The 14,540-nt window shown below is 32.0% G+C and overlaps 1 pseudogene; it reads right to left on the bottom strand.

Annotated features, from left to right (window-relative positions):
- Positions 1-465: 465 nt before the first annotated feature.
- The window catches only part of LOC149558085 (disease resistance protein Roq1-like), a 28,348-nt pseudogene continuing 14,273 nt past the window's right edge, over positions 466-14,540 (bottom strand).

Here is a 14,540-nt window from a genome sequence, read left to right as displayed (position 1 = left end):
AATCGGGAAAAGTGTCAGATGCATAGAGATTGCTTCTATGTATCCAACTATGTAGTAGAATAACCAAATAATTATGGAGACAATGGAAGTGTTGGAGCATCAAATAGATTATATCATTTTTTAGTGAAATAAAAACCTAACTAATACAAACTTATAAACATCTAACCAAGTATATCTTATTGTTTCTTAATTAAAAGTAGCCAAAACAAGGAGGCTAGCCCATAATAGAAAATTGGTCAACTACCAGTGGAATACCATCAAAACTAAACTAACCCCTATTGCTGCTAGAAATAAAATCAAAGTTCACTACTATAATTAAGAGAGTATAAATAGGCTTAAAAAAAAATGCATGTTATTAAACTCAATAGACTAAAGAAAAATATTAACAAAGGCATAATAGCCTTGCAAACTAATAAGTTTGGTAACTAGCAGATTAACAGCATAAAAAGAAAAAGGAGGGAGCCCTTAAGATTTCTTGGCCTCTTTCCACCCCAGGAGGATGTTCGCGTAATCATCCACCAGAAAGTCAAGAAGCATCTTAGAGCCCTCCTTAGATAGGTCCCCTTCAGCCTCCTTGAGTAGAAATAGAGTGATAGTAGCCGCATGTGTCACTTTTACCATGAACTTGGTCAGTAGGTGCATCCTCTCCTCTAGTGCATGAATTCTTTCCCATGCCTCATTACCAGCCTTATGCAAACCACCCGAATGGCCATCAGTACTAGTCTTAGCCGTATCCTGTACAAATAAGGGGTTATTAACATTTCCAGAAATAGCCTTAACAAGGGAGGAGATTGTTATGGGGGAAGGCATCCTATCCACCATATTAGGGAACTGATCCTTTGTTAGGTCAACACACCCTAGCTCAACTATTTCCAAAACATAAAAATGTATATCTTATTGTTGTTACAAAATTAAAAAACTATAACACTGCAAAGGTTGTATAGAAACTAGCTTTGCTTAGAGCAATCACTCTTCTACATGACAAAATTTTTAATACCAAATCTCTCTTATAAAAAAAAGTATATAAAAAGGCTATTTATTGTTGCAAATATTATTGTTGTGTATGCCCTACTACAAGCTATGTTTTGAGCTATTGTTGATCATAGATAGGCATCATTGTTCAAACTGAAAAGCATTCCTTCCTTTTATAAATTAGGAAACTTAATAGCTAAGTTAACTTGTCCTCCTTCAAAAAATAACCTCACTGCCAAGTAATGAGGGGACATAAAATAAGATTTATGAAAAACATTAACCATTAACATCTTGACAAGCTTTAGCTAAAATGATTTTCTTTGAATAGATAACATGGATCTGGGAAAATTCTAATTTAGTAAATCAGTAAACTACAACACAAACCCTTTGTCCCAAGCCATTAAAAAAAAACAAGATCATGCTTCACCCAAAATAATAATGTCTAAATCCATTCTTAATCACTAAAAATTTCCAATGTTTAAAGGCTTGGTCAAGATGTCTGCCAACTTCTACTCAAACTCATCCTTCATAGCTTGTCCAAAATCAGAAATAAGGCAATCATTAGCCCTAGCAAAAATAAGATGATCAACATATAAGAAAACTATTAAAATCTTACCATTTGTTTCCTTAATGTAAAGAGTATGCTTGCCATTCCTTTTGCCAAAATTGTTGCTAAAAAAATATGACTCAATTTGGTTGTACCATGTCCTTGGCACTTATTTATGTTAAGAAGGAGATTGTTGAAAATAGATTGTTACAAGTATGATAAATGTATTTCAATCATTGTTTTGTCATTGATGTCAAACCTACTTTTTGTTGGTAAGATAATATTTAAGTATTATCACCTATTTGATTGATGAAGAGGATTTGATCAAAAGATGTAAAAATAGCACCTAGAGGCAAGGTTCAGTTATAATATTAAAAGGAGTACAAGAATTAGCTAAGACAGTGATATCATAGTGCATTGATAACCTATTTAAGGTTTCAAAAGTTCATTATACTAAGCAAGTTCAGAAGAACAAGTTAAACAAAGTTTTTCTACCAAGCTTGATTGAATGGATAGTAGGTGCTAAGAAAAGCTAGTGCAAGCCAAGTAGAAAATTAGTTGGAGCAGAGTAAAAGTCTATTGTAGTGTATGCCAAGTAAAAAAATCAATGCTGAGTAAAGTTTAGTTGATGCTAAGCACTAGTAAAGTTTATTTCATGCCGAGTAATTTTACAGAGGATGTTGAGCAACACTGTATGTGTCAAGCATCAGCAACAAGTTAATTCCAAGTGCCAACGTTATTAGAAAGATCGTGAATTTGATGGATCTAACCCAAAAAGTTTATTTTCTTGGATTGTGTAAACTAGGTGAAAGATAAGATTGATGAGCTAGTGGCACAAAATTCATGGTAAATTTTTCATTCCAAGTGCCAACGTTATTAGAAAGATCGTGAATTTGATGGATCTAACCCAAAAAGTTTATTTTCTTGGATTGTGTAAACTAGGTGAAAGATAAGATTGATGAGCTAGTGGCACAAAATTCATGGTAAATTTTTCATGCCCAAAATTTACTTGACATTTTACAACAATTTTTTTTAATAAAAATAAATTAAATACCTTAGTTATAAATTACTATTAGGGCTCTCAACCTATATAGAAAGAGAACCTTTTGTGTACATATATAAGTGTGTGTAGTTGATATGCATTCACGTAGTGGGTGGCAATAGGACTCCATATATCTTATCTCAAGATGTCAATCATAAGTAGTTACGAAATGCTCTTACTTAACTATCCATTACAAAAAATCATCTAATTATGTTATATACCTAGAGGACAACATCCTAATCTTAGTCATGTATTGATTCCACAATTCAATGAATAGTTAATTTGTAATGGTTATTAACCCTCTCTCTCATTTCATGCCTATTCTTACACTTTCACCTTGTATGCAATTCTGACAATTTATAACAACCTACTATCTACTTACTACTAAGTGACTTATTAGTCACTAGCTAAGTTTAACACATTAACTATTATCTAGATTTTAATAACCATTACCAATCTATTACATGCCTTCAAATTTAATTACTTGATCTATAAGTGGTTTTGACCTAGTGCATTTTCTTCCTTTCCAAAATTATGACCATGGCCGATCAAATGATAAAATATTAATATCATGCAAGTTCTACAATCTACTTCCCTATGTTAATCGACCATATTGAACCACTACATGAACCGAGCCTTTCATCTATTGCTAACTAATAACTGCAAATATAACATTAATATACACTCTTACACATAGAGACTATATATAACCATCCAATATAGACTTTTAAACTTAATTAAAACTATGCTACCAACTTAAAATCTACCATTTACAACTATTTTTAAACCATGCTACTATAATTTTCTAACTAAATTATTTCCATTATCTACAAATTATATTATTAAATTAACTAGCTATTATCAATTAACTCATGACAACCACTTAATAAACATTACTAATATTAACCATATGACAAAATACTTACTAAAGTATAAACATTTGAGCTCCTAACAACTTTATATTCTTTTGAACTCCCTAAAGCCAAACTTTATATATTTATGTTTTCTTTTTATCTATATCTAATTTTAAACATTTTAATACCTACATAAATACTCACTACCCTACGTAGGGCCACATTCCATGCCCTATCTCCATTTCCTATTTCCTAAACAATCATTTTCATAGCACCAAGTTATGAGCACTATTTCCTACCTAAAACACTAACTTTCCAAACTTAAATACTTCCTACTTACTAACAAATCTACCTAACCAATGCTTTCTCCTCCTACATCCTAAGCTGCCCATCTCTCTCTCCATCTCACATGCGCCCAACCAAGCACTTGGGTGGCATGAATGGATAGTGTATTGGTTGGGAGGGCTGCCTACTTAGTATAGGGTAATTTTTCTTGAGTGGTAGGTGCATTGAGAGGAAGGCTAAGGTGTCAACAGCCAAAAGGGGCCCCTTCCACCAAAATCATGATAAGATAGTTGTGTTTGAAACATGTGCCCTCATTTCATGGACAAATTCAATATGCAATATATGCAATATACTATTTTTTTTGTAAATTATTTTTATTATAAACATGACTTTTCACTTTCCCCTATGACATGGTCACTTGTCTTGGGGATGGGTGAGAAAAAGGTAATTCCATCTTTATTTGTGGATAGGATAGATGCTTTTTGAAAAAATTATATATATGTTTTTCTTAATGCATATTATATTTGATGATAGTGACATAACCTTAGTTGTACATATTTGCACCTGTCTTAGTCACGGGCTTCTCATGAGTTAGTCCCCATTTTTGTTTAAAGGTTATTAATCCATTTAGTACATGAGAGATAACACTATTATCTTATGGTTTTAAGTTTATTTATTTCTTGCAAAAGATTCTAAGGGATATTTCGTTCAATATTTTATTGATCTGTAATGGGAAGGGAATTATTTTCCACTTCCTATACACTTTCTAGAGAGCTAATACACATGTACAAACTTTTTTTCTTATGGAATTTATTTACTTGCTTCTTATAATCAGCCATGATGTGATGGGTTAGTGTATTTATTTAAATCATTTGATTATCACATCATTAGATTGAACAATACAATAGAACATAGTCTTGGTAACTATTGGATTCACTAGTCCTATCATTGATGGAACTTAAGTAATGTTTTGGATGCATAATAAAATCTATTCACAAGATCAATCTATTGAGGGCATTTCCTTGAATTGATTCTTTACTTAGATCGGTAGAATGTAGAAATGAATGTACATTCCCTAAATATCAATAGAACAACTATTGCAATGAATCTCTTTTGTATTTCATTTATGTCCCTTATGGTACTAAAGCCATTCTTCCAATTTAATGTACTAAATTCCTAGCTTTAAATTGTACAAAACAAGTGCCCCTAAAATAACCACAGTTCTCCATTCTTTTCATAACTCCATACTACACATTAGTGTACATGACATGATGAAGTTCTTGCACAATACAATACAAGGAAAACTACAATGGGGACTTTGGCTTTGCAAATATAATGCTCAAGGCACACAAGAATATTTAATCTTTCCAATTACATAACATAAGTAACATATCTTTCTTTCTTCATTAATGCAAGAAAGAAACCCTAATTTCTTCATGGATCCAAAGAGCACAAAAATTGCAAAAATATTTACACAAGAACCATGAAGGCTCACCTCCCATCCTAGGCTTCTAAGAAGCCACCCATTGAGTAGGGGAAACAAGGCTCAAATGGGGCTTCATTCAAACATTTCACAATGCATGCAAACACAATATCAAAAGACATTTAAAACCCTCCAAGGTTTAACACAATGATTCACCATTGGAATCATGAAACAATGGGTGAAGGTGGGCTCTCCATAAAGAAGAATGCCATGTCCATATACACATATACATTTGTAGTTCCATAATGCCTCTACAAGGCTATCATAAAATCTCCTCCTTCTTATAGATACACTGGTACCTCCAAGACAACAAAAGGCATATGGCTTCAATGGAGCCCATACTCCATGAATGAAAGAACAACTCCTCATCATGAGGTAAATTTTTTCAACTACAATGTTGAGCCCAACTAACCCCTTCACCCAAGGCTTCTCTTCCCTCCCAAGGCTGAGTGAAGCCTTCACACCCATTACATTGAACATTCAAAGCAAAGCAAAGAGATCAAGGAAGAAAAATAATAAAATACATGATCCTATAACAATGCTACATGTTTTCAAATTCATTATGCAATGCTAAAATGGTCATGGTTGAGCAGCAACCTTGGTCAAGAAAAAAGGCAATGATAGTTGATGAAGAGCTCCCTTAACCTCCCTCCAAAACCCTAACTATCTCTAAAATTAGAGAGTGAGTGAACATCCCACTAGTTTGTCTCAATCTCCCTAAAAAGACTTCCCACTATCTATTTTGGCAAAAACATCTAGCCACTCCCTCTTACAACTTGTCCCCCCCAAGTTTGCTATTATTGACTTAGGGGAAACATGGGGAAGAACTCATGTGACAACTTCATTTTCGAATTGGTGGAAGAATGCATTGGTAAAGGGGACCCCTAGGCTATCTAGGCATTAATATGGTCAAAATTAGGCCCCTAACATGATATACGATAACATGGGTAGCTTATTTTCACACCAAGGACACTCTGTGGCCACCTAATGACCCTTCGAAACCCTAGTGAAGTCTAAGTTTGATTTTTTCTTTTGATAATGACCCATCCTATCCCTCACCAAGTGGGTTTACTTAATTTTTAAACAAGGTAATTAGTTTAAGGGTAAAATGCTATCATGACCAAAACCCTAGGTGACATGTCATTAACACACAAAAGTCTACAAGTGTCAAGTGACACAATAAAGTACATTACACATCATCATGACATGTTTCTAATGCATCTTTGAGATTACAATTTTCACACACACATACACACACGCAAGCTTACATTTATGAAATAAAATACATCACGACAAGGCTTTTGAATTTTCCAAATATTTTCCTTGGTTAAACCATGTTTACATGGTTTTGGACCTTGTTTCCCCAATAAAATTCTATGGTTCAATTGCCTACACACTAAACTCAAACATCAGTAGCCTATTGAAAAATCATATAAAATGCATGTACATAGGTGCATAAAATTTTTATATTGAATAATTTGCATTAACATAATTAATTATCCTAATCAAATTTATTTATATGATTTAATTACTATCATCTATTTTATTGATGAAGAGGATTTGATCAAAAGATGTAACAATAATCCCTAGAGGAAAGGTTTAGTTATGATATAAAAAGGAGTACAAGAATCAACTAAAATAGTGATATCATAGTGCATTGATAATCTATTTAAGGTTGCAAAGGTTGGTTATACTAAGCAAGTTCAGAAGAACAAGTTAAAAAAAGTTCGTCTACCAAGCTTGATTGAATGGATAGTAGGTGCTAAGAAAAGTTAGGACAAGCCAAATAGAAAATTAGTTGGAGCTGAGTAAAAGTGTATTTTAGTGTATGCCGAGCAAAATAATAGATGCTGAGTAAAGTTTAGTTGATGCCGAGCACCAGTAAACTTTATTTCATGCTGAGTAATTTTATAGAGGATGTTAAGCAACACAATATGTGCCAAGCATCAGAAGCAAGTTAATGCCAAGTACCAACATTATTAGAAAGATAATGAATTTGATGGATCTAAGCCAACAAGTTTATTTTCTTGGATTGTGTGAACTTGTTGGAAGATAAGATTGATGAGCTGGTGGCACTGAATTCATGGTAAATCATTTTCAAGTGAATTCAAAGAGTATTGAAGGAGAAGTTTCTAGAAGTGATATGAAATGAGGGGTAGATTCATTGAATCCTACCTAATCTATCCTAACCCCAAATTGGATGATGGAGAATGAACAACAAAATATCTTAATTCTCTATTTAAAGGGATGGGTGGTCAAAAGCAAGGGTTTTCATGTGCGAGAACCTAAGGAAGATAAGGAGTCAAGGGTATTGCTTATTTCAATGACTTAATTGAAGGTCTACATTGGCATGTTAAGAAAGAAGGCTTAAGGGTATGGATGCTTGAAGAGTGAACAACTATCAGAGCTAAAATCTGTGAAAGCCAAGAAGAATGGAGGACTAAAATAGAGATATGTAATATGTAAATGGAGTTGTAAGTTGTTATTAGATCAAGCCTTACAATTACTCTCTAATAATTGTATCACTCTTGAGTAATTCCTTTGGATTAAGGTTGACCTAATAGTCATTTATAAATCCTTTAACCAGGTGACATTGCGAGTGAATGGTCTAAAGTCCTCTAAGAAGGCTCAGTCCTAATAGGGTGATTGAAACCATTTAATAGGGACACATTTAATAGTGTGTATTATAACCTTTAACAGGTTTGGCCTTTCAGAGGGCATCACTTTAGAAGACTAAAAAAGAGTAGCATGTTACCGGCAGTTTTTCCCAAATTGGGTTTCCACATAAATCATTGTGTTAAGTGTCTTGTTGAATCTATTATGTTTCATCTTTACATTTCTACAAATTGATTTGATAGTAACCTACAAGTTTTAAGTAATTGCATAATCTTATGGATGCATCCATGAAGATAAATGTTTTATGGGTTCACTAAGTAGTGAAAAGTTTTATTTATACATTTGGACCTTGGATAGCTAATTCACCCTCTCTCTTAGTTATTCTAAAGAATTCCAACACTTCTATAGGTTTGAGTACAAAATAAGTGGTAGGAAAAAATGATAAGGCAGCATGCACTGCTTATAAGGTGCATGAAAATTGTGTTTCTACACCATTATACAGCATGCAACACGTGTTATTGGAATAGTCTTCTTACAGGTAATGTTATTTGCATTCTCTTTCAAAAATGATAATTACAAGACCAAGACCTTTATTTTATCATCCTTGGAAATACAATTATCTGAGGAGATGGGCACTCTCTTACATAGAGAACACAAAAGATTTTGTTAACAATTTGCATCTATAAATGCAAACCAATAATAGAAGGAGTTGTCTAGTCTGATGTAAAAAGCCACATGGATGACCATTTCCTACAAAAAAATAAACATACCCATGCAAAAAATTATTACTTTAATAAAATATCAACAAGGACTAAAGCATGTCACTGTCTATGCAACAACTTATTTCCACCTTAGTAAAAACATATTGCTAATAAATAATAGTATGCTAGCATACATGTTAGCTAATTCTAAGTGTTTGAAAATTACTTAGACATATTAATACAATATTTAACATATATGCTAACATACTATTGTTTGTTCACAATATGTTTTTTGACTAAGGTGCAAATAAGTTATTGTGTAGAGAGTGCTCTAAAACAACAATGGAATAGCAATGGGAATGAATGTTGGTGAATCATTTGTTAGCATTTACGAAACTTTAAAATATTTGCTTTCTTTTTTAATTTTCTTTTTGTAGTTGAAATGATAATTTCAAAAAAAATATTGTGGTGCATACACCAACTTTTTGAAATTCAATTTTATTAATTTCATACACACTTATTTTTTACATATTACTTTAGTTATATATATATATATATTTTTTAAAACTTCACATACTTATAATTCATGTTTAAAATTCCATGTATATATATATATATATATATGTATGTATGTATGTATGTATGTATGTATGTATGTATACATATATATATATATATATATATATATATATATATATATATGTTTATATATATACATATATATATATACATATAAACATACATATATATACATACATACATACATATACATACATACATACATACATACATACATACATATATACATATACATATACATATATATATATATATATATATATATATATATATATATATATAGAGAGAGAGAGAGAGAGAGAGAGAGAGAGAGAGAGAGTTCTATTATGTTAATTTATTTAAATGTATGAAAAACAATTTGATACATTAAAAAAATAGTTTTTAATATATGGTGAAGTTAAAAAGAGAAAATAATTAATATGAATGATATTAAAAACTAAAATAGTTTTGTACTAAGTTAGACATTATAAAATCTTTGGATCAAGGATTTGTCATATGGCTATGGAAAATTTTACTATTAGGGTTAATATTAAGGTAATATATGATTTAAGACTATGGTTTAGCTTTTTTTCATAGGGTTATAATTTACTCACATTTAGAGTTTGGATTATGACAAAGATTAGGGCTAGAGATTATGATGAGGATAATATTTATGTTGAAATAACATTTGGGTTGAGGGTCTTTGTCATAGTTCTAGTGTAAAGATTAGGGTTAGGGATGAGATTCTTGTTAAGGTTTATTCTAATGGCTAAAAATTTAGTTTGGATTAATATATATATATTATATATTTAATATAAATATTATAGTATTATTCATGTATATTATAATATTATACTATTTAATTTATATTATAATGTTTAATTTCTATTACAATATATATAATAATATGAAAATTATAACTTATAAATATATAATTATATATCTACATATACAAAAAATATAATATAACAATTAGATATATTTAGCTCTCTCTCTCCATGAGAGAGGGAGGAAGGAGGGGTATATGAAAAGAGCAAGGGGGATAGGGGACATGAATGAAGGAGATTGAGTTATCACACAAAGAGAGAGAGAGAGAGAGAGAGAGAGAGAGAGAGAGAGAGAGAGTATAGTTAATGGTTAGTTATAGTGCTTAGTTATAGTGCTTATCTGTTGATTAACTCTTAGATATATGAGTTGCCTTTATATACAAGCCACCTCTATGATGTATTTATTTAATTACCTGATTAATCCATTCTTGTTTGATCCTATCTTTTCTCTCTTGTGCTAACTCTTGACCTACTATATCTTAGCATTTCATTCTTGCCTTAAGAAAATTCTTACATAGTACAAAAGTTTGAGACAAATTCTTCCTTGGTATTAGAGCTATACCAAATTCTTACATGGTATTAGAGCTCTACCAAATTATTACATGGTATCAGAGATATACCAAATTCTTACATGGGATCAAAGCTATACCAAATGTAAGAATTTGGTATAGCTCTAATATCATGTAAGAATCTACCTCAAGCTTTCATACAATGTGAGAATTTTCCTAAGGAAAGAATGAAATGCCAAGATCTAGGAGTTCAAGACATAGCACAAGAGAGACAAGATACGATCAAATGAGAATGTATTAATCTAATAATTAGAAATTATCTTTTTTGTTCAATAACTTTCCATACTTACAAGAGATCACTCACTATGGGGGGGATTTCATTTCTCCTTATTTCCTTCTTATGGAGGTATTCTCTACTGTATATACATGATGTATGGCATAATAGGGGGGTCTTGATTACTCCATCCATACATTCATCTTACTTTATTTTTCTTCTCCCTTTTTGGGGGAGGGTGTTTTGCATGTGGTTTTCCCTCTTTCCCCACTTTATGAGAGATTACATTGTATATCTTTTGCACTTGTAATTTGTACACAGGTACCTAACATGGCCTAGTAGCTGGGACCCATGTTGCATCATTATCTAGCTTTTGTGAGATTAATTTTATTCCCCTAAGTTTCCATAAAATCAACAATTTCTTCTCCTAAAGTGCTTCTCTTTTTTTCACCAGCAACATCTCTCAAATCTGATATACCTCTAGGTTGCATTCTAGTAATAATCTCAAAAGTTATTTTCCCTATACTCTTATTCATAGAATTTTTATATGCAAACTCATCTTGTGCCAACACTACTTCCCAATTACTTGGCTTATCTCCAACTAAAAATCTCAGCAAATTACCCAAGCTTCTGTTCACAACTTCCATCTATCCATTTGTCTGTGGATAGAATGTAGAACTAAACTTGTACCCATCTTATTTCACAATGTCTTCCAAAAATAACCAACAAAATTACTATCTCTATTAGAAATAATACTTCTTGGTAATCCATGCAATCTCACAATCTTTTTAAAGAAAAGTTCAACAACATGCTCTGTGTCTGATGTCTTCTTACATGGTATGAAATGAGCCATCTTAGAAAATTTGTCCACTACAAGAACTATGGAATCATACCCCTTCACTATCTTAGGTAATCCAAGAACAAAATTCATATTGATGTCAATCCGAGGTTTGTAAGGAACAGTAATAGGTGTATACAATCTAGTATTTTGACTTACTTCTTTTACAATTTGATAAACTCCACAACTCTTTTTAAATTTCTAAACATCCTTATACATTTTTTGCCAATAATAATTCTCTTTCAACAAACTCCATGTCTTATCAATTCTAAAATGTCCAACCAATCCACTACTATGCTTTTCCTTAATTAGATTCAATGTCATAGAACTTCTAGGAATACACAACTGAATGCCTTTAAAAAACATACCTTCTTGAATGAAATAATCATCATACTTACTTATGTGATCTGTTAGATTTGGTGCTCTGCACTCTCTCCATGCCTCAAAAAAATCTAAATCAACATCATACAACTCTTTCATTTCAGCAAAACCAAGAACTTCAACCTTCATTTTAGTCAACAAAGAATGTCTTCTACTCAATGCATCAACAACTCTGTTAGTAACTCCACTCTTATGCTTAATAAAAAATGTCAAACTGCAAGTACTCAACCCACTTCATATGTCTCTGATTTAATTTATGTTCACTTCCCAAGTATTGTAAAATTTTATGATTAGTATACAACACAAACTGCTTAGGAATCAGATAATGTCTCCACTTCTTCAATGCTTCAATAATAGCATAAAATTCTTGATCATACATAGAATATTTCCTTTTGGCATCATTCAAATTTTCACTAAAGAAAGCAATGAGTTTACCTTCTTGATTTAATACAGCTCCTATTGCATTACCACTTGCATCACATTCAACTTGAAATACTTTGTTGATATCAAGCAAAGCCAATATGGGTAATTCAACAACCTTTTGTTTCAAAGTCCCAAACTCTTATCAGCTCCATGTGTCCACTTGAATTCCTTTTTATCTCCCCTCATTGTTTCAGTCATAGCATTACAAACATCACTAAAATTCATTATAAACTTTCTATAAATACTAGCCAGACCATGAAATGATCTTACCTCACCCACATTCTCAGGTGTAGGCCATTCCAAAATTTCTTTAACCTTCTCAGGATCCATCTTCAATCCATTAGCTGAAATTAGAAATCCCAAATACATAATTTCCTCTTGCATAAAAGAACACTTTTTCAGATTAATTAGCAACTTTTCCTCTTTCAACCTCTGCAATACTTGTCTAATATGCTCAAGATGTTCTTCCTTAGTCTTACTGAATATTAGAATATCATCCAAATAAAAAATCACAAACTTACCCAAAAATCTTTTCATAACCTCATTCATCAACCTCATGAAATTACTAGGTGCATTAGTCAAACGAAAAGGCATAACCAACCATTCATACAAACCATCTTTTGTCTTGAAAGTAGTCTTCCATTCATCACCTTCTCTAATTCTGATATGATGATAGCCACTCTTCAAATCAATCTTGGTAAAATACTTTGCTTCACTCAAAAAATCCATTATGTCATCCATCCTTAGCATAGGAAACCTATATTTCAATGTTATCTTGTTAATAGCTCTAGAATCAGTACACATTCTCCATTCTTCATTCTTTTTAGGTGCTAATACAATAGGTACAACACATGAACTTAAGCTTTCTCTGATCAAACAATTCTACAACAACTCATGCACTTCTTATTTAAATTCTTCATTCTCTATAGGTGTCAATCTATATGCTGCTTTGATTAGAAACTAGCTCTAGGAATCAAATCCATATAGTGACTTATACCTCTCATTGGAGGTAAACCATTAGGTATATTCTCTACAACAATCTCTTTATACTCATTTAGTGATTCAAAAATTCTTTCTGGTACTCAGGTCAATACTACCAGCTATCCCTCAGTCACCACTAACTAGCACTTGGTTAACACTATTTTCTGGCATTAGGGTACTATTAAGACAATTTGGTTTCTTTGGAATCATAGTAAAACAAATTATTTTTCATTTCCTTTTCAAATTGTCTCCCATTAACCATGCAAATTTTTAGAGTAGTACAATTAGCCTCATCTAGATTTTTAATTAAAAGAAACAATATTTGTTTCTTCCCATTCACCCAAAGAGTATATTAATTAAATCTTCCATCATTTATAGCATATCTATCACATTGCCAAGGTCTATGCAATAGAATATGACAACAACCCATAGGCATAGTATCACACAAAACTTCATCAAAGTAATGTCCAATCTTGAACTTCACAAGGCATTGCTCACTTACCAATATCTTAAGCTCATCTTTGATCCATGAAACATGATAGGGTTTAGGATGCTTTAGCCTCTACAATTTCAACTTTGTAACCAGCTCTTTTGATGCCAAATTTGTAGAACTTCCACTGTCAATGATCACTTTGCAGCATTTTCTAGCCATCTTACATCTTGGATTGAAAAGACTTCTCCTTAAAATAGGTTCCTCATAACATATCTTATTACATAAGGTTCTTCTCACCATCAGATTTTATCAAGCCTCAAGTCCACTTGGTGAACCCTCATCATCTCCTTGAATCACAACATTTCTGTTACCTTTCCCACTTTCAAAGGATCAACATTCAAAAGATTTATGTCTATCTTTACTCCATCTAAAACAATTACCATGAAATCCATCCCTAGAATAAGAATTACCTCTTCCTCAATAAGAATTAGTACCTCCTTGATAAGAATTACCACTTTTCCATTCGATCTTGCCTCTGGTATCATTCTTCCACTCGGATTTACCTTTATCTTGAACAAAATTGTTAGTTCTACCACTTTCACCATAAGATCTTCCACTGCCTCTCTAGAATCTACCACCTCTACCTCTTTGTCTTTGTTCATACTTCTTTGTAAAGATCTCCTAAGCTTTCAAGGCATATTGGTATGCTTCTTCAACACTTTCCAACTTCACAAAACTTATTTCATCTTGAATTCTAGATCTCAATCCATTTATGTACCTTGCAATTTTCTCAACATCATCATCCACATGTCCAGA

This window comes from Cupressus sempervirens, chromosome 5, assembly GCF_028749045.1.
Source record: "Cupressus sempervirens isolate cs-2001-9-10 chromosome 5, ASM2874904v1, whole genome shotgun sequence".
NCBI classification, from domain to species: domain Eukaryota; kingdom Viridiplantae; phylum Streptophyta; class Pinopsida; order Cupressales; family Cupressaceae; genus Cupressus; species Cupressus sempervirens.
The sequence above is the reverse complement of the archived record's forward strand: the minus strand, read 5'-3'. Positions and strand labels throughout refer to the sequence as shown.